General features: G+C 49.2%; 1 pseudogene across 1 annotated transcript; it reads right to left on the bottom strand.

Moving 5' to 3' along the window:
• Nucleotides 1-2,841: 2,841 nt before the first annotated feature.
• LOC103268337 lies at nt 2,842-4,474 on the bottom strand (annotated as a pseudogene). Its single transcript, XR_504810.2, has 2 exons — nt 4,325-4,474; nt 2,842-3,662 (listed from the first exon to the last, which is right to left on the bottom strand). The product of XR_504810.2 is annotated as an RNA-binding protein 4B pseudogene (transcript).
• Between the last annotated feature and the right edge of the window lie 620 nt (nt 4,475-5,094).

Here is a 5,094-nt window from a genome sequence, read left to right as displayed (position 1 = left end):
CCACTTCTAAAGTGATTACCTCGTCTTTACAATAAATTAAAAAACTAGGCTCACTTATGCCTGTAATCCCAGCACTTTGGGAGGCGGAGGCTAGAGGACTGCCTGAGTCCAGGAGTTTGAGATCAATATGGGCAACCTGACAAGACCTTGTTTTTTTTAATTGTGGAGACAATTAAAAAAAACAAAAACAAGCCGGGCATGATAGCACAAGCCTGTAGTTCCAGCTACTTGAAAGGCTGAGGGGAATCACCTGAGCTCAGTGGTTCGAGGCTGTGGTGGTCTTGAGTGTGTCACAGCACTTCAGGTTGGGCAACAGAGAAAGACTCTAACTCAAAATAAAGAAATAATAAAACAAAACACATATGCATCCTAAGCCAACTCCAAGAAACTGATCTCCCTTATACATACTTTTGCCCCTAATATTCAGTTGTATATTAAAAAGGCAAGGACATGCTGTATTACATCACTAGCACACCTCTGCAGAGTCTGTACCTGAATTTACATTCGTTAACACTTTGCTTACTCCCATCAAGAGAAAAATCCTTCCCCAGTCTCCACTGTTCACCAGAATCTCCTCTCACGTCAAATAAAAGAAAGAATGATTTTAGGCTGGGCACAGTGGCTCACACCTGTGATCCCAGCACTTTGCAAAGTCAAGGCAAAAGGACTGCCTGAACCCAGGGGTTCGAGACCTGCCTGGACAACTTGTGACCATGACATCTTTTTTTATTTTTTGAGTCAAAGTCTCACTCTGTCGCCCAGCCTGGAGTGCAGTGGCATGCTCATGGTCACCGCAGCCTCGACCTGCTGGGCTCAGGTGATCCTTCTGCCTCAGTCTTCCAAGTAGCTGGAACTACAGGCACAGGCCACCACACCCGGCTAACTTATTTATTGTAGAGATGAGGGTTTGCCAAGTTGCCCAGGCTGGTCTCAAACCCGTGGGCTCAGGCAATTCTCTCATCTTGGCCTCCCAAAGTGCTGAAATTGAGCCACCATGCCTGGCCTAATTTTTTTGACTTATTGTAGAGATGATGTCTCGCCAAGTTGCCCAGGCTGGCCTCGAACCCCTAGGCTCAGGCAATTCTCTCACTTCCGCCTCCTAAAGTGCTGGGATTACAGGCATGAGCCACCGCACCCAGCTTTAAATAAGTTTCTAGTCAGAATAGAACCGCCGCATGATTGCACACAGCACTCACCTTTCATCATATAGTGTGCTTTTACTGTCAAAACATTTTCAAATCTATGATCTCATTCTAGCCTCACTACCATCCTGTGAGGAAGGTATGCAGGGGTCATTAACAATTTCATAAGTGGGAAAAATGAAGCACAAAGAGGTTAAAACACTTACCTGACTCTCTTGATACTGTAAGAAAGGGATTGGCAGTGGTGGGACACTGCCAGAGGAGGAGGGCACCTAACATCAATAAGGGTACCCACACTTTACCTGTATGATGACCGTGTATGTCCCGAACCCTCATCTGTACCCCACATTTTTTAAATAAAATAAAATAATTAAAAACAAACGTCAAAAAAAACCACTTACCCGAGGTCGTATAAGTAATGGTAGCCAAGTACCTGCAACTTTTGCCCTGGGCTTAAACAGTAGCCAATGGTGCTCCAACTTTCTTACCCTTTTCTGGTCAACTTTTCCTCTTCTCCCATTAGGTCTTTTCTCATTCTATTTTCTAGGTTTAGTAGAGGACCCTTAAATAATTCTTAACAATCCCTTTAATGACACTTAGGGGGAAAGGGTGTTGACTTAGGAACCACAGAAGTGGCTGTGAATGGGTGGTCCAAGATGATAGCACTTGCCTGTAGTTCCAGCTACCTGGAAGGCTGAGGCGGAAGGCTCACCTGAACTCAGCATGTCGAGGCTGCAGTGGCTGCAAATATGCCACTGTACTCCAGCCTGGGTGACAAGAGTGAGACTTTAACTCAAACCCCCCCCCCAAAAACCAAAAGAACCTTATATGATGACAGAAATGTCCTATGTGCATTAATATGATAGCCATCAGCCTTATATGACTGCTGAGTGCTTGAAATGTGTCCAGTAAACAACTAAGAAACTGAATTTTAAGTCTTAATATCAATTAAATTTACTAGCTGCATGTGACTACCTATTAGACAATACGGTTCTAGAGCATCTTCAGACAACCTCCTGCAGTATTAATGACAACCACATGTACCTTTATTATCAGTATAAATAATATGATATGCTCTATGATGCCTTTACTGGAAGCTTTTCAGAAGTGGTACCATAATTCTCATTTTACCTGTTATTTTTAGAAATGTCCTTTTCTCCCCTCTAGGGTTAAATAATAGAAGGTGGAGAAGACGAGTCCACAGCATGTTTTTTGACTCTGCTTATGCAGACTGAACAAATTTGAGTACCTTAAAGATACTGCCCCAAATTCAGACTTACCACCCAGATTTATTTATTTATGTATTTATTTTTGAGGTGGAGTCTCACTCTGTTGCCCACGCTGGAATGCAGTGGCACGCTCACAGCCACCACAACCGCAAACTGTTGGGCTCAGGTGATCCTTCCGCCTCAGCCTTCCAAGTAGCTGGAACTACAGGCGCGCGCTACCATGCCTGGCTGATTTTTGATTTACTGTAAGGACAAGGTCTCACCAAGTTGCCCAGGCTGGTCTGGAACCCCTGGGCCCAGTCAATTCTCTTGCCTCCAGCACCCAAAGGGCTGGGATTACAGGTGTGAGCCACTACGCCTGGCCACTCAGATTTATAATGTCAACATTATAATAACGTCTTCATTTACAATAAAGACATCCTCTGTTTTTCTCTTTCCTACCACTACTCATTATACAAGAAAGCAAAGGATACAAACCCTAAGAATTTAAACCTTCAAATATAAGACTTCCTGGTTATACCAAAAGAAGCAGGTAAGCCAGACCTTCATCCTCCCTTCTCCCATGAGGCACCCATTTGCCCAGGCCACACTTCCAACAGCACTTGAATGAATGAAGCCAGCAGGATAAAGTAAACCACACTCTGTGAATCTATGCAGTTAATAAGCAACATGCCAGCAAACCCGCAAAGGGGAAGTGTTTGCTTCCCCAAGAGCAAATGATACTTAAGAGTGGCAAACATAATCTATTATTTCTAGCTAAAACACAATGGAAGAGACCACTGGGTCAGTCCCACGGTCGCGTGTTCTTGCCTCTGTCTGGAGCTAGACCCCACTCAGCTCTACCCCCCAGGCCCCAGAGCAGTTCACCTTGAAACTCTGTGTTATCAAGGCCCCTTATGGCCTCCACCGCATCCTCTGCCCGCTCCATGTGTACGAAGGCATAATCTTTCACGATGTCACATTCGATGACTGGACCATACTCCTCAAACTTGGCCCGAAGCTCCTGGTTGGTGCAGGTGGGGCTGATGTTGCCCACGTGTAACTTGGTGGAAGCTTTGCTCTTATTCTTGCTGGCTTCCACGTTGATGTTCACCCCGTGAAGCTTGTAGTGGTGCAGGTTGCGTATGGCATCCTCGGCCGCCGTCTTGTCCTCTATGTGCACAAAGCCGTAGTTCTTAATGATGTCACATTCCAGCACCTTCCCGTACTGCTCAAAGAGTGAGCGTATCTCCTGCTCTGTGGCCTCCCGGGGCAGGTTTCCGATGAACAGCTTCACCATCCTGACAAGAGCCTGGGACAGAAAAACAAGATTTCAGAAGTCAGGGGTGGGACATTTCAGGGCACTGCAGCGTTTTGGTTTAATCCGTTCAATCCAATCTTGGCACCTTCAAGACCCTCAGACAGACGTTCTTTATTCTTCCTCAATAGAAGAAGAATGGTGCGTTCTTAAGAAGCAAGAGCTCTGTGTGACATGCGAACGGAGGTCGAGGGTCGGCATGTACAGCTTGGTCCGTCACCTCCGTGCAACGGAGCGCACTTAAGTAACAAGATGAGCTGTTCCGTGTCTTAAAATGGGAGAGGAAAGAGAAAAGCCCAAGCAGGCAAGAAGCAGCTACCGGAGTGTGCCTGGAAACAAGGTTTTGGAGGGAAATCCGTGTGCTTCTCCTCCGCGCGGTACCACCTTTCAAGATACTCGAAGAAAGAGGCCCCCTTTGCCCCGCACAGAAACCAACCCCTCCAGCCGCCCACCCTCCAGCGCCTTCGCCCCAACAAAGACTCGACCCGACCCCTGCCCCGCCCCCTTCCGGAGACCCGGCCCCGCCTCCTCCCGTTGTCTTCCCGGACCTCCCGCAGCAAGACGGGAGACCCAAGGCCCGGGCCGTCCCCCGGCCGCGGAAGGCCCAGCCTGGCCCGCCCCCGCGCTCCCCACACACGCACAAGACCCCTTCGCACCTCCGGGTGGCGGCGGCTCCCGCGTCAGAGAGAACCCCACAAAATGGCGACGGCCGCTCGAGCCTCGGCGCGACCGGGCCCCTTCCTCGCGCGCCAGCTCACGCACGCGCGAGCGCGCACCGCCTCCCTCCTCTCCTCCTCGCAGGAGCCGAGTGGCCAATCCCGCGGCCCCATACAAGGGACCGCCCCGCACGGGGGCGGAGCCAGCCGGTGACGCCACTGTGCGGCGGAGGTCGGCCCGCCCCTAGCCCCGGCTAGCCAATCACCACCCTGGGAGGAGGGGTCACCACTCTTGCGTCAGAAGCGCTCTGGGCGCAACCACTGTCTAGGTGAAATCTGAAGCCTGGGGGAGTCACCCACCATCACAATGGATCGTGCTATTAGGACGACGGCGGGGGGGAGGAGCGGGCAGCTGATGACAAAGGCTTATCAGACAACCTAGGTCCCCTAAAAAGGGGCTTTCTTAGAGGGCTGACCCTAGTCTCTGGCATCTTGGGGCAACATTACAGAAATACAGGCGCGCTACATTTGAAACAAACCTAGTCATTTTGGGGGGAGCGCTTTAAACATAATTTTAATAATTTTCATGGCAAACGGTTATTTATTGGTGAGGAACCCAAGAACCAAGGATCGGAAACATGATCCGGCAGAACTGGGACAGGTCCAAGAGGCCTTTCTACCAGGCTGCACTTGGCCATGTTTTGTTTGCTCTTGTATATCCGTGGGCTGGTTTTCTGTCTCTGGTTGGAATTATAAGCTCTACTCTTGTG

Source organism: Carlito syrichta, unplaced genomic scaffold, assembly GCF_000164805.1.
Source record: "Carlito syrichta isolate Samal-C Ts95f unplaced genomic scaffold, Tarsius_syrichta-2.0.1 Scaffold308818, whole genome shotgun sequence".
NCBI lineage: Eukaryota > Metazoa > Chordata > Mammalia > Primates > Tarsiidae > Carlito > Carlito syrichta.
The sequence above is the reverse complement of the archived record's forward strand: the minus strand, read 5'-3'. Positions and strand labels throughout refer to the sequence as shown.